The sequence below is a fragment of the Danio rerio genome, chromosome 20, assembly GCF_052040795.2.
Source record: "Danio rerio strain M-AB ecotype USA chromosome 20, GRCz13ab, whole genome shotgun sequence".
NCBI lineage: Eukaryota > Metazoa > Chordata > Actinopteri > Cypriniformes > Danionidae > Danio > Danio rerio.
In genome coordinates, this window is record NC_141040.1 from 15,690,755 (window position 1) to 15,713,925 (window position 23,171).

Sequence of the window (23,171 nt, forward strand, 5' to 3'; positions counted from 1 at the left end):
TAATTTGTGCATGTGTGTGTAAACGTAAGATTCTGTAGTGCATTTAGTTATTGCCCAGCACGCACACAACGTCATAAGACGTCAATATTAGGTTTGATTTAGGCTGTAATGTCAGGTGACCAAAATTCAATGGCTAACCAGCATCTAAGGACAACGTTATTTTGATGTCCAATAATGGTGTCAAATGACGTTGATATTTGGTTGATTTTAGGTTGTGGTAGAAAGTGACCAAAGGTCAACATCGAGCCAACATCTTAAACCAACGTCATATTGATGTCAAATACTGACATGTATTCCTCAGGTATGGCAACCAAAATCCAACATCTGATGAAGCTGTGACATCATTAGACGTTGATATTTGGTTGGTTTTAGGTTGGACATTGACTTTGGTCTGACGTTGAATTCTGTCGTCAACCTGATTTTCATTTCCAAACAAAATGCAAAATCCTCATGACGTTATGGTACAACGTCAATCTGACGCCATGTTGAAGTCTTGTCCCTGCTTGGTGTTTAAGGCCATTTCGGTAATCATACCATAAACATCCATCATCTTCTCATCAGTGGCATCTAAACAGTCTCTGGGTCAATGCTTGTAAAGATCTTGCACACTTTTAATGCTTTCAAACAGTTTGCTTTAATTATAAAGCACACGGCTTGAGGTAGATCATTATGATGTGATTTACCTTCTGTGCACGATTTGATTGGACAGGAATGGACTGATTTTTCTAATCCCCATAAACAAGAAAAAATAAAGTAGTGACTGCAGATTGAAGTAAAGTAGTGGAGTAAAAGTACAGATACTGCACTAAAACAAGTACTCGAGTGAGAGTAAATGGACACATTTTTAAAACTACTTAATAAATTACAATTCCTGAGAAAAACTACTCAATTGCAGTAATTGGAGAATTTGTAATTAGTTACTTAATACCACTGCATCTTCTTAACTGTCCATTACAAGTCCATAAATAATGTAATTCACATTAAAGATTCTTAGGTGTGGTGTCTTTGGGTAAAGCCAGTCATAAGCATCTGACCATAATGCATCCACAAACATACAGTGATGGTGCGTTATTTCGGTGCCTCTGTGTGTGTGTGTGTGTGTGTGTTTGTGTTTGTGTGTGTTTCTCTCTCTCGTCCTGTTCTCGTCCCGTGTCCAGGTCGCCCCACCCTAATTGGACGTGCTGCGTGCGTGCGCTGTGGTTGGTGCTTGGAGACCGCATCTTTTGAAAAGACTTATGACTCCGCCTCAAACTGTTATGCACCTTGGGTTTCTTGTCCTCTCCGCCATTAGTCCGTAACTTTCAACGATCACTGCCGATGCTTTCGAAGGGAAGATTCACTTCTACTGGATGTAAAGTAAGCAAGGTTACAATTTCTTAATATTCACTTTATACATATTCCGTTTTGGATATACTTTTCAACCAAGACGGATCGTCGAGGGGCGTCTTTTCAACAGTCATCGGACGATCAGATGTCTGCAGGGAACTTGTGACATAATTAGAAAGATAAAATATATTTTCTATCGATTACGAACGCTAATTGCTGACAGTGAAAGTAGTTAGGTGCTTATCCAATGTTTGTCCATTAATGTTCGCCTAAGTTAGATGACTGCTCATGATGTGGGCCAGGTGCGATTGACTCAAGAGCTACGTTAACGGTAACGGTAGCCTAAATGAATCGATGAAAGCAATATGTACATTATGTGTTAGAACTAAAAATAACATTGGATCAAAACCGGATATTATATAGATTATAAACGTTTACTGATACCCATATAAATTGTTAGGTGCCTATCAAATGATTGTCTACTAACATGAAACTAGTTCTAGTGTGCCACATGACGGCCATTTTATGTTACAACTAAGTAATTCTAAATCAAAATCTGCCAATGTTAAAATAAATGTACGTTAATTGTTAGTGATACCAAGGAAACTAGCTAGGTGCCTATCAAATGCAACTAAAACGAGCAGCAACATAGCCTAAAAACATTCAATATGTAACTGGTTAAATCATGTAAATAAAGTTTTTTTTCCCCAGTTTATTCCTGTTTTATTATTATTATTATTATTATTATTTCCTTTATTTAGCCAGGAGATCACATTGAGACAGTACTGTCTCTTCTTCCAGTGAGACCTGTTTATTTCTTATTTTTAAAATTGCATCCATCCCTTTGAAAAAAATATATCTGTTTCTTATGAGTGCATCTTTTAAAACAGGATATTTAGATAATGTAATGAATAGTGTATAATTTTCATATTCAGTTGAATTAAAAATATAAAAGCACAGTTAAACAAATATAAATTATGTTTTGTAGAACACTAATGAACAATCTTTTCTTGTTTTGGCTGTGTTATGCCCTTATGTTTAACATTGTCTTTTCTCTTCAGGATGCAAACCAACAACATAGTCAGAGTGAAGTTTAGAGAATGGAAGATCACATCACTCATTATTGGAAAGTGGTAAGATATAACAAACTTTCACATTGTTTGCATTAATATGTTTCTTTCTAAAAATTATTTGTAATATTAATGCAGAGTCTCTGCAGATCTTTAATGCCGAGTTCAGACTGCATGATTTTCAAACTAGTCGTGTCACAGATGTTTTTACACTGCATGACTATCTGGGCTAGCGTTTCGTCCCTGCTTTGTTTACACTGCAAGATGGTTCGGCGACCTGGACATTCACATTGCATGACTTTACTATAGGGAGAATCGCCGACAACTTCGTCCAAACTACGTCTCACAGCCAAAAACATGTAGTATATCTTTTGTTATTAACTACATAATGAGAAAGAAGCCTTTAATGGGGTAGAACATGTACATGTTTGCTCACCTGGGTTTAAAGGGAATTAGCCATTTCTCCTCAACTTAAGTTGATAATAAACTAATTTCTTTCTGTATGAAACGTCAAACAGACACGGTTGCTCCTGAGTCCTGTCAAACCTCCACTAGTTTTTCCTCCATTTCGTGGGTCCAAATAAACCGAAAAAGAGCGCTTTTAACTTCTCCCCCAGCCTCCTGCTGGCCTGCAGCAGGTATACACACACGCACACACAAGTGAAAGCTGCTCTCTCATTGGCTGTAGTCGATGGCTGATGTTATTTTCAGTCAAAACTCAATTCACACGGCATGATTTGAATCGCTGACAGCTCCAGATATTTAGCACGCCAAATATCTCACAGGCATCGGCGACTCATCGGCGATTCTCTCAGATCGCGTCTTTGATCGTTCATACTGTGTGATTGTCACACATGCACGAGCAGCAATTTGCCTGTGATTTCAGGCATTTGTCGGCGATTTCTCAAAACCTGTCGGCGAGCCAAAATCGGGGCTAAAATCACGCAGTCTGAACTAGGCATAAGTCTTAAAAAGTCTTAAATCCCATAGTATAGCAATAAGGCCTTAATTAGTCTTAAAAGAGGCTTTTTCAAAAATGGCCAGATACAAAAGAGAAAGTGATAAATGGAAGAGATTGATGAAAAATAAAGCAACATACAGTTGAAGTCAGAATTATTAGACCACCTGAATCATTAGCGCCCCTGTTTATTTTTTTCCCCAATTTCTGTTTAATGGAGGGAAGATTGTTTCAGCATATTTCTAAGCATAATAGTTTTAAAAACCTATTTCTAATAACTGATTTATTTTATCTTTGCCATGATGACAGTAAATAATATTTTACTTGATATTTTTCAAGACGCTTCTATACAGCTTAAAGTGACATTTAAAGGCTTAACTAGGTTAATAAGGTTAACTAGGCAGGCTAGGGTAATTAGGCAAGTTATTCTATAACGATGGTTTGTTCTGTAGACTATCAAAAAAAAATTAGCTTAAAGGGGCTAATAATTTTGTCCCAAAAATAGTTTTTAAAAAATTCAAAACTGCTTTTATTCTAGCCGAAATAAAACAAATAAGACTTTTTCTAGAAGAAAAAATATTATCAGACATACTGTGCAAATTTCCTTGCTCTGTCAAACATAATTTGTGTAATATATAAAAAAGAAAAAAAAATCAAAAGGGAGCTAATAATTCTGACTTTAACTGTATTTGATAGTTGAGAATGCGCCGCTCCACAGAAAGCTACTGTACAATGAAGCAAGATACCCTCTCTTGGCCACGGTTGCGAAAAAGAATCTGTGCATTTGTGCTACAAGCACACCATCTGAACGTGTATTCGGTACTAGGGCTGCTCGATTATGGGAAAAATCATAATCACGATTATTTTGGTCATAATTGTAATCACGATTATTCAAAACGATTATCAGTTGAAGTTAAAATTATTCGCTCTTCTGTGAATTCATTTTTATATATAAATATTTCACAAATTATGTTTTTTACAGTAAATCCTCTAATATTTTTTCTTCTGGAGAAAGGCTTATTTGTTTTATTTCAGCTAGAATAAAAGCAGGTTTAAATATTTTGAAATCTATTTTAATAGCTCGATATTATTAGCCCCCTTAAGCAATATATATTTTTGATTGTCTGCAAAAGAAACTGCCGTTATACAATGACTTGCTTAATTACCCTAATTAAGCCTTTGAATGGCACTTTAAGCTAAATACTAGTATCTTGAAAAATATCTTGTAAAATATAATGTGCTGTCATCATAGCAAAGATAAAAGAAAACAGTTATTAGAAATGAGTTATTAAATCTGTTATGTTTAAACTTTGCTTTAAGCATCTTCACTGTATTTTTGATTTTATTATTGATTAATAATAAAAACAGTCGGCAACAGCAGGAATATCACGCTGTCACTTTAAGAATAGTGCGGCTCTTGATATGGTTTCCTTTTCACGTGTCTTTTGATTCTCAACTTGTTTGTTTATTACACAAACGAGGGTAATATGAATAATTACTAAACACTGCGCTCTGACACAAATGTGCATGTATTTGACTAGAAAAGCACTCACATTAAGATGGCGTTAGATGTATATGTGCTCTGCTGTCCGAAGCTAACGTGCAAACACACACACACGCTACCTGTCCGAGGCTAAGTGCGGTGCACACACACACAACAGCATGTGCTCTTTCGCGCTTTTAAAAATATGAATGATGCGCATCCCGTGCTGCAAAAGTTACATTTCAGCACATGCTTTTAGTCATTTTCAAGTGGAACTGAGCTTTGCAGAGCAACACGTGTACAAAACTGGAAAGGGGGCGGTATGTAATGGAATAATCGTTTATCTCGATTATTGGTTTTTCATAATCGTTAAAAGCCAAAATCAAAATCGGATTTTCGATTAATTGCACAGCCCTATTCAGTACTGCTGGAAACATTGTAAGCCCTATTAGGTCTTCGCTTAAACCGGACATGTCAACATGTAAGTTTTTCTGGCAAAGAATTTAAAATATGAATAGAAAACAAAAGGTGGACAGTTAATACCCTATGATTAATTATTTTCTGATTAAAGAACAGATGATCCACGTTATCGCCGTCTCTCCAGCCACGTTTTCATCCACAGTGTCCGCTTTTGTTTCCTCTCGCAACAAACAATAATGTATCACTATAGCAGGCTAGGCGCCAGGATGTCATAACTGAGGGGGCACTTTGATCCCGTTGCACTTGACCTGGTGACTGCTTTTAGTCCCTCTATTTCTTTTCATTTAGACTATTCACTTATTTTTGACTTTGCATTACTGCCTAAGGTACTGACTTATACCATTGATATACCTTTTTATAGTTAGAATAATAGGCTATGCACAGTGTCGCTATTACTGACTTTATTAATGAAGGTTAGCAACAATACCGTTTATTAACACGGATCATGGCTTTTGTGCCTATTGAGTGATTTAAATTATATTTTATTCTTCTTTTTTCTTAAGGTTTTAATATAAATAACATTAATGTTTAAACCTTTAGTTAAAGACATCAAACTATGCCCCCACATGCAAGCTAACCCACTATATACACAGTAAAATTTTCAGAGTAAAATTTACTCAGTTTAGAGAATATTTGGTCCCTCTCTAAATTGAGCAAAATTTACTCGGCAGCAGAGTTAAAGTTAATGGGACAATGATGGGGTTAATTAAGTGATTATTGAGCAGTGATGATGAACACCTGCTGTTAATAAGCACAAACAGTAGTGAAGCAGTAGCAGCTTCGCTTATTGCTTACCTGATTGACTTTATTTCTGTCAGATGTTCACAAAAGTCCATATGAGATTTATTAAGAATTAACCGTTTTAGTTATTTACATTTGACAAAAAAAAAAACAAAACATGTTTTTTTCCCCTGATGTCACCATCGTGAAGAAAAGTGGTTGATTTACTTGGACTTGATTTCTAATGTTTATTTGTCTTTGCTTGCTAGGACAAGTATACAGAAAACACATGTGATCAAGTTGATTGGTCCTGTGTGGATTCTTACTCTTGATAAGAGTAACTGTAAAGAAATTTAGTTTGACTTTGCAAATTATGTTTAAATGATGGTTTATCATATAAGAAACAAAATTCAGTGTTTTTCAAGAGAATGGACCTCAGCTGTGGTGTTATATTACAATACATTGAGCATCTGAATCTCTTTAGAGACACAGACATCAATAATCAGCTTATCTATCTCAACAGTGGTTAGAGATTTTTATTTTTTTGGATGCAGTGCATGTTAAGATAATCATACGACATTCATCCATAGTTCCCAGCATGCACTGTAGGGAAAAAACTCACCATAGTTGAGAAGCATACACTGATTCTTTATGTCTGTGGGTTTTGAGTGTTTCCGAAGTTCAATGATCTGATAAAAGTATTGGTGAGCTCAATTTTCTTAATACAGTGCTCCTTTTGTGATACAACATTATTTAAACTTGATAGGTTAAAACCAATTTTACTGATTTGACCAGTGACAAAACCACCACAGAGTCAATTATCCAGAGCATAACTGCTCTTTTTATACAATATTTGCCATAATACACTATTTGGCAAACAAAGTGAAACTAACATTAGAAATCAAGTCAGAGTCCAAGTAAAGCAGCTACTGTTCTCCTCAATGGTGACAGCTTAAACACAAAAAGTGTTTTTTTTTTTTTTTAAGTTGTTGTAAAAAAAGTTAATTCTTAATAACATCACTATATGGAATTTCATAGAGTGTGGCAGAAATAAGGCCGAACAGGTTGTTAATAATTAAAGCTGCTGTTTGTGGAGGTACTTAATGATCCTTTGCTGAGATTTTGAGAGATTTGATGTGTTTTATTTCAGTTTATTTAATCTATGGCTGTGACTGAAGGTAATTTAGTTTTGTGTTTCTCTTCTCTGTTTCTGCTTATTAACAGCAGGTGTTCATCATCAGTTCTCAATCATCACTTAATTAACCCCATCATTGTCTCATTAACTTTAACTCTGCTGCTGAGTAAATTTTTAGAGAGGGACCAAATATTCTCTGAACTGAGTAAATTTTACTCTGAAGATTTTACTGTGTACCTGCAGCGCATGTGAGAGGTTGATCTGCGGCATCCACTTACTCGCGCAGTATACAGTTATAACACTATAAAATTGACTTTGCAGGCTGATCATCTTTAAAATCAAAAGTCATTTTTTTAAATGTTCTAACTTGAGAATGCTGCTGCACAATGAGATGTTTCTTTACACAACTGTAAAAGTGCGCTTTAGCGATGTCAAAACGAAAGCAAATATTTTATAAAGGTTCTGCGACATCAATTTTATAGCTTAGTTTTAATAATATTGATGATAATAATAGATATAATAAGTTATAATATTAATTATCGTGTAGACTACTGTAGGACTTTTTTATTAGGCTACTCTAATACTTATTCTAACTGAAAAACTAATGTGAAAATCACTAGCGTTTGCGTCACTGCTAAAATAAATTTAATTACTTCTGCATTTTTCCTATTAGGCCTCAAGAGAGTTGTATTTAAAGAATTAGTTAACCAAAACATGTAATGAATTAGGCGGCTGAACCTTCATGTCCTCCACTAGTCCAGTTTTCTATCGTGCCTGTGGAGCACATCACCTGATTGTTATATAACTTACTTTATCAGTAGTTTAGAATAACTATTCGTTATAACTAGCTAATTGGCCATTAATAAACTGTTAGTTTATGAGTTCTAAATGACTAGTTAAATAAAAGTTAATAGTTCATTAATTATTTATAACTGTGTCTTAAAGATAGCCAATAGATAACTTACAAGCTGTTAGTTAACCAGCTCTAAACAACTTGTTACTGTATTTTGATGATGTATAACTATACCTGATATATTAGTAATACATCATAAATAAGCTGTTAGTGAATTAGTTACTAAAGACTTGTTAAGTATTAGTTAATAGTTTATGTTATTGGGATGTTATTCTAGTTGTAACTATTCTTCATTTATTAACTGTTAGTAAATGACGAATAGTTGCAACTTTAGAATAACGTCCCAATAACATACTTAAGCTAATAACTAACACTAAACTGATATATTAACTCACACTTTACAGATCAATTGTTCATAGTTTGTTAATCATCTACTAACACCAGTGAAACTTTGTAGAACAGCAAATGGATGGAACAAGTTCAAGCTGCAGAAATTTTATGTGATATATATGTTGAACATTGTGTTTAATGCATTAAAACACACATACTGAGCCATCACATGGCAGAACAGCAGTTTATAAGAATACAAACCCATAAGGTTTAGGCACTTTTTGTGCTAAACATGAAAACAAAATAAATAAAAATTATTTTATTAAAGTTCAACAAAAGTTGAACAAAAAGTTATCAAAAAGCACTAAATAATTTATATATTTATATATTACAGTAATTAAATAACAATATATAACACTAAATAACTAAAATAGGCTATATAATCTTATTCTCTGATTAAAACAAAAGTAATTTAGCAATGCTGCACCACTGACATCAGAAACCACAGTGAGCACTTTTTCTAAAGTTATGCCATTCATTTTTACACTTACTGTGCGTTTAATGTTAAATAAATCAATAATGAATAGACCTATAAGTGTATCCTGCGTGAGTTTGTGTGTGTTTCCACCAACTTTGTCTTTCATTACTGAAGCAGCTGTCTTCCAAAACCGAAAGTTACGTCATCTGTCTGGCAATATTTTGGCTTTCAATTGAATGAAAAACCAATTTAGATATAGTAAAAATTTGCAGAAAGTGTGTAAAGAAACTGTCAAGTGCAGCCACACGTTGAATCTAAGGTCTCATCTCATCTTACTCTCGCTGTCATCTAGACATCGATACGTATACGTCACATAAACGTCAAGTCGCGAAACTGAGGTCGGTACCAGCTAAAGCCCTTGCAAAATTTCAAAATACAGCACTGAAATTATCAGGTAATGTCAGCTAAAAAGTCTATCAGTACAAAATCTGTAAAAAATGTAACCAGAGCCAATGTTATGTAGGCCTACACATGAAAACATTATTGCATCTAAAGACTTCACATTTTTGTGCACTAAGCTATGATTTTGTTAAATAAACAATGTGTTAGTTCATGAAATATGGTTAATTTTTGTAAACTTATACAGTTATATAAAACTTCCATGTTTTTCACAGAAACATTCTGGCAACCACAGCTGCTGGTATTTTTTTGGAAATTTAACAGATATTTTACACAATAAGAGTTTGTTAATTAACACTCTCTTGGTGTTGACAATGTTAACACTTTCAAAAGTGTTATTTTTAACACTTATAGTGGTTCCCATATAAACTCTGAGGGAGTGTTAATTTTAACTCCAAGGTAGTTAAATCTACTATCTAAAATTTGCAGTGTAGCTAGAAGGTGTTGCCTGAACGGCTATTCCATTTCTAATAAAATTAAAACCAAAATACAATTAATTGCTAATCCTTTTTCGTAATCCTTAAACGAAACAAAATCAAAAGGTGACTAGTTTGTGATTTGTTTTAATTAACAAAAAGCATGCTTAGACTATTTAAGCTTAACGGCTATACCAGGGATGGGCAAACTCGGTCCTGGAGGGCCGGTGTCCTGCACAGTTTAACTCCAACTCTCATCAAACACACCTTGCTCATAGATTTCTAGTGATCTTTAAGACACTGATTGGCATGTTCAGGTGTTTTTGATTAGAGTTGGAGCTAAACTATGCAGGACACCGGCCCTCCAGGACCGAGTTTGCCCACCCCTGGGCTATACAGTTTAGCTTACACACTGCAGGTCTACAGTTCTGATGTGTTATGAGTTACATGTTAAAGATATGCTATATTTATTTTTTTATTTTAAGTTATAATCCAGTACAAAGTAAAATAAAATGTATTAATGGCCTATTGGCAGCACATAGATCGATAAAAAATACAGACTGTTAAATGTGCTTTTAACAGAAATATTCTGTAAACAATTTATGAATGTTAAAAACAGCAGATTACTGGCAACCACAGCTGCTGGTATTTTTCCGTAAAATCTAAAAATGAAAAAAAAAAAAAAAAAGACAGAAAAACAGCAAAACGGTTTTTGTGTCACCATTGTGGAGGATAATAGCGTCTCTGTTCAAGTCCAAGATGAACTGAGAAAATTTGATGTTATGCTGTATTTTCTTTTGTTTAAAGGTAACTGTGTAGTTACTAATGCAGTCAAAATCTGTTTGCTAATTGCAATCGTTAAGCTTAAATAGGCCAAGCATGTTTTTCTATTAATATTAAAACAAATTACAAACTAGCCATTTTTTTATATTATTTCATTTCTGTATATTTTTATTAAACGAAAAATGTGATTAATTGTATTTTGGTTCTAATTTTATTAGTTATTTAATAGCTCTTTAGGCAACACCTTCTACATAACATTGGCTTTGATAAAATTTTTTTTACAGATATCCTACTGATCCTACTGTGGTTGTCTGATCAAATAAAAAAAACAAAAGACGGGGAGGAGCCAAATTCTGCCGTTTTCTTATCAAATTTAAAGGGGACTGAGGTGATAATTTAGTGTACAGTTTATAAGCTAATCGCAAAAGTTTTAGGGGGGCTGAGTAGAAATAAACAGTTTATAAGCTAATCGCAAAAGTTTTAGCGGGGCAAAGTAGAAATATACAGCCCCATAAATAAGGTTTGCAACGCCCATGCTGCACAGTAATCCAAATACAGCACAATATTAATAAAAAAACAAACAATAGCCCATTTCTGTCTTTGGACCTAAAAATAAATGAAAAAGTGATAATTTTACAATGCAAATAAATGAAAGAGCAATGAATAAAAAATATGAATAAATAAACGTTTATTAAATGTTAATTTAAGCTATATACTTGCTTAGAATTTAAATGAACTGTTGTTATTATCTGCATTTATACATAGATAATCATTTTAATAATTTGTAATAATTCGTCAAACATATCACTAAAAGCCATGCACAAGTCTCAGCACTGCAGCGTGAGATCAATTCTAATGTGCCTGCAGGGCGTGAGTGTGTCAGTCCGCTTGCAAGCTGTGTGCGTACCGCTCCCAATATGCACATGTAAATATGGGACATAATGTACTTGTGTGCGGAAAAAAAGCAATATGTCAACGGCTTGCTGATATGGTTAATCCAATGTGCTGGCGTATTGGCATAAATTTGTTTAGTTGCAGCAGGTTTTTTCCGTGCAACAGAAATTCCATTAATGAAAAAAAAAACAGGGTTAATTATGGAATCAGCTAATTATTGCATCCCTATTAATGAAATCAGTGCATTGTACAAAAGGGCTTTTACCTCAAACATCCTAATGTTTTCGGCTGCTAGCGCCACGCGCTTAATGTCAGGTGACTCATGCTCTGCACAGCCTTGATCTGCAGCTCCTGCTGTATGTCACTTCATAACTAAAGCGGCCATTGTTTGACCTAACTAAATTTATTTTTGATGTAATAGGATGTAAAATTATGTAAAATTATGTAAAACATTCCGAAAATGGTTTTCTAAAAATATTATGTTATTACAAAGTATTGTAGGGTTCTAGAGTGCCCTGATTTCTTAATGGTGCAACTAAAAATTATTTTCGAGGGGTGAGATTAAACAAATTTTTGATGAGTATCGTTAAAGAAATATTTTTAATATGAACTTGCTTTTGGTTATATCTTTACCGGCTTTGCACACTCTCGCTTACCGGCAGCATTTGATTGACATGCTGCTTAGGCGCTACACACACAGCCCCATTCCTTGGTATCAAGCGCACACTGTTAAAAATTGTCCCGTTAAAAAAACGGTAAAATACTGGCAGCTGCAGTTGCCAGTAATGTACTGTTATTTTACAGTATGTTGCTGTAAAAATACATGGACTACATTGATATACACAATACTCAAGAGAACTGTATGAGTTTATAAAGTGTTGTGCTATATAAGCATACTTGTAATGATAACTTACTTTAGTTAATTATAAAAGTTTAGTTTAACTCAAATATCTGAAATTTCACATCAGCACACATTTATGTAAAGCTGGAATTAACACAGAGAGATTCTTACTGCATCAGCAACTAAACAGCCACTGTCTTTAAATAAAGAAACATGCAGAATGACATCAATTGTTCATCTTTAACTCATACACTGGCTCTACTCTCCTCCACAACGGTGACAGTGACAAGCAGAAGAAATTTGCTTCAGGTTTTACAGTAATATACAGTTTCCCCCCCCCCCTTTATTTAACAGTAAACTACTGGCAGCTGTGGTTGCCAGCAATCTATTGTGTTTTTACAGTCTACCTCCGTAAATTTAAATTTAAATTAACATTATATCACTGTTAAAATACATTTTTACACTGTGTTTTTAACTTTCACACCTTTAACCCTTTAAACCCCAGAGCATATACTTCAGTTTAATTGAAGTGTCCACACTACTGAGTGTTCAAGAAACATGTAGCAAAGCTGAAGTAAATTAATTAATTAAATGTCTAATTAAATGATAATTGAGAATTAGCGATGAACAAATGAGGAAATACTGAAGGGAAAAAACAAGAACAGAACATACAAAAAAATACAACTTTAGTCACAGCTTTGTAATGAAATAACCTAAAGGTCAACAAATGATTAAATCATTTAAATTATCAGTAGATGATTAAATAACTCCACAAACATCATCACCAGCTACACTTACTACAAAAAAAAAAAAAAAAATATATATATATATATATATATATATATATATATATATATATATATATATTTGTATAACATCTACTACAGTTCTTCTTGAGAGAAAGATTAACATTTTACGTCACCATCATGGAGAACGGAGTTTGCTTTAGTCTGGCTTTTAGTCCTGACATTAGGATGTTTTGGCTGCTGCAATTGTTAAGAACTTTGTTAAAAAAAAAAGTTCTTTTGATATGGCAAGCTAGCCAAAAACCTTAATAAGATCCAGTGTTGTTTATTTTGTTTTTAATAAGCCAAAACCTGTTCTAATTTAATAAAATATAATTTACTGCACCTGTTCAATGTTTAATCTATTGTTTCATGTAATATGCCTATGTGGCATTGAATTCTGGAAGTTTTTAAGAATATCTTGCCCTCAAACAGACATCAATAATCAGCGTATGAGCCTCAACAATAGTCGTCGAATTGTTCATCAAGCATCTCCCGCTGGATTTAATCTCTCTATATTTGCTAAACGTGATATTTAATTCATCTTGTTGTCTATATCTAACAACATATTCCCCGACTTTGGTCTTTTAAATCTATCAGGCTACTTGTTCTCGGGTAACGTGTTTTGGCTGATCAAATTAATAAATTAATATTTAATCTAACCACGTACATTTTGTATATTGAGTAATTGCTTGCCTTTATTTCCTATAATGTATAAACCTATTGTACGTTATACTTTTATAATGGTCATTATTGAATATTAAAACTGATATTCAGAAAAAGAGAGGGTATGTTTCATATTTTCAATGAAAATGAATGGAGGCAGTAATGTTAAAGGCTCCGTTTAGTTATGAATATGCATACAGTAAAAATGCCCCTTATAAATGCATCACAATGCAACATTTCTGCTGTCTGTTAAGTTGTTAATATCAAAATAAAAATAGCAGTTCCTTCATGTTTTTATTCTATTAAGAAAGTAAAACAATGTAGCCAGGATGATGTGAATAAGGTTATACGGTACACTGTTCCCTTTGAAAATTTACCCAACATGTTCTTGGGAGTTGTTTTCCATATCAAACTTGCAGGAGAGGATGCAGAACTTTAACTGTGTGTAGGCAACCTAATACTGAGGAAAAGCCTAATCATAGAGGCGAATGTCTGCAGCCCCGCCTCCATTTTCAGATGTCTCCTTTTTCCCCCATTCACACTGAAACAGAGCAGCAGCGTTTTAGGATGAAAACGCTCCGTTTTCGGTGCTCAAAAACTCTGGCATAGTGTGGACGGATGGCGTAACCGTAGCAAAACTAATGCGTTTTCAAACTGCTACATTTTTTGCCGTAATGCATGCTGGGCTATTTGTACTGTGCCACACCCAGCATGCATTGCAGTATGAAACATTTGAATTGTTACCATTGTTGAGGTACAAGGTCTGATTCATGAGATGTAAGTGTGTCTTTGTCATAAGTGAACTGTATTTGTATATTATTTCTTAACTCTGTAAAATAATTAGGTAACTTTCCTGTTTCCACTTCTCTTTCACTAAATAAATAAATATGTGCAATTAAGCGTAAAAATTATTGCATGAGGTCTGACATCCAGACCTTCATCAGATTATTTATCAGAACAAATTTCTGGTACATAGATTTATCTATTCATTGCCTAGTCCACCTTTATTGTTATTATAAAATTGTTTTGTAAACTCTGTATAACAGCAGTGGGAAAGTTTAAATTAATTAGTTCAAGGGTGAAGAGCCCAACTAAACCAGCCCCTTACTCCATTACGGTGACACAAAAAAAAAAAAAACCACCTAAATTTCTGTTGAATGAGAATAGTATGGTCAAAGCATTCAGTAATAAGTGTGTCGGCTGTTGTTTGTGGAGTTGTTTAAGGATCCTCTTCTGAGACTAGAGGCGTTTTATTTAGATTTTATGTAATGTTGTAACTGATGTCACTGTTTGTACTTCTTGTTTCTTTCCTTCAGTGATTGTGGTTACTATAACACATAACAGCAGGTGTTCATCAGTGTCTGAATTCACTCATTAACTCTGTCAGGTGAACTGTATTAGTGAACTAGTTGATGGAATAGTCAAAAAGGGCACAAAGTGGGATTTCCAACACATTGAATCTGAGCTCTGTTAGCTCACAGTTTTCTGCAGTTGGTTACTTTGTCAAAAACAAAAATGCTACCCAGAATGCACTGTTTTTATTAGACTATTACTGTTTTAGTAAAAAAAAACTAAAAAAATTATTTTACTGTAGAATCTGACTTTTTTAACAGCAATTTTTTTACAGTTTATAAAAAAAGAGTGCTTGCTTCATTTGACTGATCAATATGTGGATCATATTGCATATTCGGTTAATTCTTCAGTGTCCTTGTAAATAATGTATTTTATTAATGGATTGTTTATAAGGACTAAGATATTAAATACTGTAATTCTCCGAATGAAAAAATGCTTGAGTAGTTTGATAATATATTATATCAATCAAAACTTTATCCAACTTTATCCTGTTTATGATCTGCTCCTCATCCTTCAATATTACAGATCGATTTGTCAGATGATTTGTCATTTTCTTTATGGAGACCCATCTAAAAACGGTCAATAATCAATAATTCATTTAGTATAAATACAAGTTTTAGTAACAACAATTTAAACCAAAACATACCTTTGTACTTGAAAGAGCAGGCTCTCAGTAGAGCTGCACAATTAATTGTTAAAAGATTGCGATCTCGATTCGACCCCCTAGACCAGTGGTCACCAAACTTGTTCCTGTAGGGCCAGTGTCCTGCAGATTTTCGCTCCAACCCTAATCAAACACACCTGAACAAGCTAATCAAGCTCTTACTAGGTACACTTGAAAGACCCAGGCAGGTGTGTTGAGGCAAGGTGGAGCTAAACCCTGCAGGGACACTGGCCCTCCAGGACCGAGATTGGTGACCCCAGCCCTAGACAATCTTAATCCAGCATTTCTAAGATTCTGCCAATCATATTTTTAAGTTCAGAAAAGAAGAAAAGGCAGCTGCACGAGTCTTTTCATTGTTTCACATATGTTGCTCAGTGACACCTCCAAATGATGTTGAATGAGTCACATAATGTATTTATTAGGTATAATTCACCTAAAAATGACATTTTTGTCTTCATATAATAATGTTTTCGCAGCCGGGAAGTCACACGTGACGTAAGCTGCTGACTGTAAGCTCTACTTAATGATAGACGTTCGTGCATCTACTTTAGTGAACAGAACCTGCATATGTTGCGAGTAACAGGTAATACAGTTATAAATAATTCTCTGTTTGTGGCACAGAGTGATCGTTTGGGAGCTGCGCGCAAAGTATGAACAAGCATTTAGCAGTCAAAATGAAACCGAAAGTGTGCACTTCATTTACATGATCATATCGCATTTTAGAGTTATGAATACGGCAAGCATTTGATATGTTTTTTCTTTCATAGCGAACACACAGTTGTGCATGAAAATAAATGTTTACAATGTCAGTTTAACCACTCTAGCCTATATATTGTTGAATATAATCTGATAATGGCATATGTCTTTATTTTAAGCAAAAAAAAAAAACGCGATTCTCATTTTAGCCAGAATTGTGCAGCTCTAGCTCTCGGTAACCTTTAAGACAAGCTCGTCGCATCAGAAACAACTCTCGCCTGTGATGTCTGCTTCGCGGGCATTTCACGTTGTATGCATCACCGTCGCATTTGTACACATGATTTAAAAGAATGCTTTTTGTCTCCCAAAATCATATAATAAAGAGAATGATAAAATAACGTTATTAACCATTTAACTTTTAAGGTTTCTGTTTAGAATGGGTTTTTCGGTTTTTTTAAGGTTTTTTTCGGTTTTCGTTTGTGTTCCTGAAAAATGTCAATCGTTTCCGTTTTTCGTTTCCGTTCCTTGAACCGGTTCGGAGCCTTGCTTGCAACTACACCTCTGGAGCTGTAAAAACAGTTCCTGGCTGTGTTCTATTCCCACTTATCCTAGGTGTATCTTATCTTAGGTTATCCTATTTTAGGTGTAATTTGCTTTCAAAGCATTTTTACAGTTCAGTTTTAGCGATCTTAATGTTTACAATTGTGCCCCCTTCGCAGTGCACTTTGAAAACATTGATGCTATTTTAAACACAGCCTCATGATGAAAGCTATAGGTTAATTATTATTTAAAAGTGAACTTTACCTTACGTCTTCAAAGCTGGTAAAAACAAAAAACATAGCATACGTTAATGCTTTTAATTTAGAGGATATTTATTAGGTATCTGTACTGTATATGACATGGGCCTATTGGTTAGAACTTTCTGCTGTGGATTGAATTGCAAATTGTGTTTTACAAATGTAAAAGTACAAAGTAAAAGTTTTAAAATCTGTTAAATTTATGGAACAATACCGGCAGCTGTGGTTGACAGGATTTTTCAGTAAAAAAAACCAGAAGTTTTATAGAGCTGTTTGAATTGACAGAAAATAACTGTATTTCATGAACTGATACAATGTTAAGTTAACAAAAGCATAGCTTAGTACACAAAAACGTAAATTCATTCAATGCACTAATGTGTGATTACAATTAACAAACAGATTTTCACTGCATTAGTAACTACACAGCTACATTTAAACAAAAGAAGATGCAGCATAACATCAAATACACTTAGTTCACCTTGGACTTGCACAGAGACTCTACTATCCTCCACAATGGTGACAAAAGCGTTTTACAGTATTTTGCTGTTTTTTCTTCTTCTTCATTTTACGGAAAAATACAGACAACTGTGGTTGCCAGTAATCTTCTGTTTTTAACATTTTACATTCGTAAATTCAGTTTACAGAATATTTCTGTTAAAAATGCAATACACAGTCTGTAGTTTTTATCGAACACATTTAACCCCTTAAATATCAGAGCAAAATCCTCACTAGTGTCTTCACTACAGAGGGTTGAACACTGTTTCAGTGATGAAGTTAATGATATAATTAAATGTCTAATTAAAGGAGGATTGACAATTATTGATGAACAACTGTTAACAAACAGAATCTCTGAAGAAAATAAAACATAAAAAACGCAGCCAAAACCAAAGATGAATTCAACGGAGAATTAAACTCTAAATAAAAATAATAATTAATAAAAATAAAACAATTTACACAATAAAAAAAATTCTCAAAATCTCAGCAGAGATCATTAAACAACTCCACAAACATCAGGAGCTTCACTTATTCCTGACCTTTGACTTTATTTCTGTCACACGAACAAAAGCTCCTAATGACATTTCTGTTGTTCATTTGAAGTCACCATGATGGAGGACAGCATTTTCTTTAGTTGGGCTCTTCAACTTCTTGTTTTAAAACTAGTTGTTTTTGTTACTACAATTGGTTGTGGTAATCACACTATTGTATAGCATAAAACAAGTGAAAGCATAAAAATAAGTCTGATGAGATTTAACTATGGTATCAAAGTCATTCTCATCTGCTTGTGTTTTTCACTCAGTATCATGTAGTTATTTGTGCGAAATTAAGAATATACATAAATGAAACTACTGAAGCTTTAGCTATCAATGATTGTTAAACAGGTCTATATACATAATTCATATTGAAAATGTTTAAACTATAGCACAACTTAAAAACAAAATTTTAAGTCTTTAAATCTCAACAATAGTGACAACAAAAAATTTAAATCAAATAAAAAACAACCCAAAACAAAATAATCTACTGAAATATTACCCTTCAATAACAACATAAAATAAAGGCAGAGAAAAAAATAGTAAGAACTTTAAGCTGAAAAATGTATTTGTGCTGTAGTGCATGCTATGAGTTTTGTACTATGCTAACATCCAGCATGCATTACGACATGAATGATGCAGCTCTTTTTTTTTTTAGCAACCATTGTTGAGGTTCATATCCTGATTCTGTGTGTCTTAATGTGCTGCTGGAGTGTTCAAGGTTTTGAGTATGAAATTCTAATTATTATTATTATTTTTAAAAATAATTTCCTTCCTCATTGTTTGTTGACCCTCCATGTTAAGTTGCTAACTTAAAATATATAAATAACATACGTGGTTTTCGCTACATTCTTTCTTCTTTGGTGGGGCGCCACACCAAAAATTCATCCAGCCATGGCTTCTCATTGAAAACATTTTTTTTTAATAGAGGGTGCTATTATTATAATTGCACCAAAACTTATTAAAAGGTAAGTGAATTATAACAGCGCAAACTTTTCTGTAACTGTAGTAGTGATGAGTGTCATTTGTTTAACCCTTTAAGTTGACATGCTGACTGACAGGTGTGTGATGCATGAGGCCAGCAAACATGACGTATAGTCATTTCACTTTACTTCAGGACGCATTAATGCTACTCATAAGACGTTCAATAAAAGTAAAAACCATAGTTAATTATTAGTATTCTTGCAGTTGCAGATATGACAGAAATGAAGCCAAACTAATCAGTGAAGCTGTTAATGCTATTATTTAATGGAGTTGTTTAATCCTCTGTTTTAATGCAGCTGGTTTGGTGAAAGGGTGTCTATAGTTTTATTTCTTGTTCTTTTCTTTAGTGATTGGGCTTGTTAGCAGCGGCTGTTTTGTAAACAAATATAAGTCATAAATATAATACATGTTGAACAATATTTTCTTGTTCTGACTGTGTTATCCCTTATGTTTAACATTGTCTTTCTTGTCCCTTTAGGATGCAAACCAACAACACTGTCAGAGTTTCGAGATCAGTTCAGAAAACGGAACATCACATTTCACTCATTTTTGGAAAGTAGTAAGATACAACGCACTTTCACATTGTTTACATTAAAATGTTAAATAATAAATATGCTTTATATCAATTAGAATCAAAAATATAAATTAATAAATATGCTATATGCTTCAGTGCCAAAACACGAACTGGTTTGTTAAAGTGATTAGTCTAAATAAAATTAAAGTGAAATATTTACAAAAATTGTTTAAAACACCTTGAATTATACAGCGTTTCCATGCGAGGAGGCTGCACAGCTGGATCAGAATTAGGGATGCTTATTTTTATTAATTTTGCCAACCGCCACTCGTTAAGAAAATATTAACCGTTAACCTTTAACAGATTAATATCAAAATATTATTTAAAGGTGCAGTAGGTTACCTGCCAAAATGCTGACCGCTTAACATATTATCTTTGGACGGCGAGGAGGAACTGTGATTCAAAGCCACACCTCCTGAAATCGCGAGCGCCCACACCGCGTCAGAACAGCAGTTAACCCACTAGAGCTCCTTTCACACATACAGAGCTTTCCGGAAAATTACCGGCAATTTTCCGGAAAGGTTTGTATGTGTGAACAGGCCCTTTTTGAAAATACCGTTAAATTAGTTCTGGCTATTTTCCGGAAAGAGAAGTTGTAACATTACTGGTAATTTGCCGGTATGTTGCACTGTGTGAACGCAGAAGGAAGATTGCCGGAAAGAGCGCGTGCATGTCTAGAACGTGCTGATGTGAGACGTCTGCTTTAGCCAATCAGAACAATCAGACGCATTTACGTCCGCACGGTTTATGAGAATAAAAGCATTTGAATATTTTACCAGACATATTTAGCTGCTGGATGTTAGTCAGATAACGCTTATATGTTCACGATGCCTGTCATGTAAATAATTATCGATAAGATGCTTATGATAAGCAGTTGTTTGTTTACCTTTAAGCTTTGCGTGTGCCCGTGAAACAGCCCATGAGCACACAAACATTTCCTATACATCTCGACATGCGAAAGTGTTTCTCTATATTTCATCGAAGTGATGAAATATGTGACGAGTTTGTAATGTAGTCAAATATTTACAAACACAAGCCCAGCCATTTAGAGCTCATTTCTGGTTAGTGATGTCAGAATTTACCGGTATTTTGGAATGGATGTTTGAATGGCCTTTTCCGGAAAAACGTCCTCACCTGTGTAAACAGCGCTGTTTTGAATTTACGGGTAAAGTCGTTCCGGAAATTTTCCGGATATCACTGTGTGAATGGGGCTTAGTTTATTTCATTTGCCAGTTTAGATAGTGTTTGGCGGTGGCGTGCAGGAATTTAATTTATTACTAAGCCACACTTACATGCTATTTCAGAGCGAATATTCAGAGTGACATTGTAAACAGTATAGGAAGGCTGTCATTGTTCAGAAATGACCCAATTTGAAAATAAATGCAACTTCAGCTCAATAAAACAGGTTAGGCGGAATAGTGATATTTACTGACGTTTTGTTGTTGAACGAAATATAAATCTACATTGTCGATGCTGTAAAAGGACCTTATGAAACTGAAAATAATCCCATTAATCTTTTACCGGGAGATTTCAGTAACTGAACAACACATCTATGCATATAAGTCATTCATAACACAACACAATCTATCATAAGCCTAGCCTGACTAAAATAGTTTTAAAACAGAACATTACCTGTCTAACAGTAATACTTCAGCCATGGTGTCGTCCTTCCTCCAGTGTGCAAATTTTATTCCAATATTGATTCAGGATTTTAAAAGTTTCAATTCAGCATTTGATTTCTCCTGGTCTGTGATTGTCTTGTGAACGCGCAACGCTTATGCAGACGGGCACAAGCAAATGGCGGATCTACATGAAGGAGATGCGCAGAAGTCCAAATCTACATTTGCTGACAGACAATTTGAGCTGCTTATCAGAATTATGGGAGGTGTCGGCCCGAAAATATTTAATTGGATGAACATTTTTTTAGTTTTATGCCCAGAACATAAAAATACAAATAAACGCATTTAATTCATTTACTTTAATCATTACTATTGATCTGTGAAGAGACTTTTAACCAGCACAACAAAACATGTTTCTGAAGACAATTACCTACTGCACCATTAATTTAAAAAAATAACTGGCGTGCCTATTTTGTGTGACACATTAAATATTGCACAGGGTTTGACGCTTACTTTTTTCAGTAGGAGCACATGCGCTCCTAAGTTACAAAATATAGGAGCACATTAAAGAATTTTAGGAGAGCAGTGAAAATATATAAAATACATAGTGTTTTTGCCTTATCAAAGTTCACTTGAAGATCTTTAAAACCAAAGAAGTTTTATTCATTTGAATTTAAGTATAATAGGTTTTATTTCACTGCAACATCAGCTTAAATAGTATTTAATTATTTATAATTTAAGCAGTTTGAAGTTTAGCTGGCAGTCCACTGCAGGACTGGGATCAAATTGCTCTAATGGCAGCCTCTCTAAACTGATTTAAATCAAGTCTTCGGTTGTAGATGTGCCTATAGTCAGCTTCTTGTTGAATATTTAATCCAGTTTCAGACTTGGCAGCAGAAATAGGAAGTTATTGTTATAAGTTATGCAAAAAAAAAAAAAAAAAAAAAGATCTGCTGCAATACTTTTTAAATATAGGCCCTATAGCTATACATTTTCACATTTCCCCCAAAAAACATTGCACCGAAATGAAAATCGTTCAAGCCATATTTAAATTAAATAAGCAAATATATATTTAAAAAGTGAGTACTAGGGCTGCACGATACATCGTTTCAGCATCGAAATGTGCGCATCCGCGGTAGTCACATCGCAGGAGGGTGCGATGCAAAAAATTATATATATAGGCTATATGTTTTATGGGTGGAGCAGAACCCGAATACGGTATTCGGATAAGCACGAAGAGCGTGTTTTTACCAATACCTATTTCAAACAAATACTTGAAAAATGATTTGTATTCGGGGAACAAGAAAAACATTATATCAAAAAGCTTCGTTTCCTCATGGGACCGCAGTGCATGCCCGCGTGAGTGAGTGAGTGAGACAATAAGGAGTCGGAGGCGGGGTGGGGCCGGGGAAAAAAGATGACTGAAGCATGCAGTTGCTCCACAACAGCAACAGAGAAGGCTTGGCAGAGCGAAAAATACTGCATTACTATTTTTGTAAAAAAAATTTTTTCATCATACTAAAATAACACGTGACAGAAGTTCACTCAAAAGTGAAAGTTCTTTCTGTCATTAATTACTAACACTCCCTTCATTACTACTTTCAGAACATACATTTTTATATTTTACCATATGAAAATGCAATGCAGTTATGAAAATTGTGAAATTAAAGCAATTGTGCAGAGATCTGGTCCCCGCGTCAGGTCAGGGTGCACCTATAAACTTTAAAACGCAGCCGCGGAGGCGCACTAAACTCACACGGGAAAGAACTGGGCATTCAA

The 23,171-nt window shown here is 34.3% G+C and overlaps 2 long non-coding RNA genes across 2 annotated transcripts; one reads left to right on the top strand and one right to left on the bottom strand.

The window, feature by feature from the left end:
• The first annotated feature begins 1,265 nt into the window (after window positions 1-1,265).
• LOC137488724 (uncharacterized) lies at window positions 1,266-22,889 on the top strand. Its single transcript, XR_015518239.1, has 3 exons — window positions 1,266-1,356; window positions 2,388-2,459; window positions 19,678-22,889. It is a non-coding gene; the product is annotated as an uncharacterized LOC137488724 (long non-coding RNA).
• On the bottom strand, window positions 11,966-16,756 carry LOC147839115 (uncharacterized). Its single transcript, XR_015518250.1, has 3 exons — window positions 15,956-16,756; window positions 14,384-15,753; window positions 11,966-14,331 (listed from the first exon to the last, which is right to left on the bottom strand). It is a non-coding gene; the product is annotated as an uncharacterized LOC147839115 (long non-coding RNA).
• Window positions 22,890-23,171: the final 282 nt, after the last annotated feature.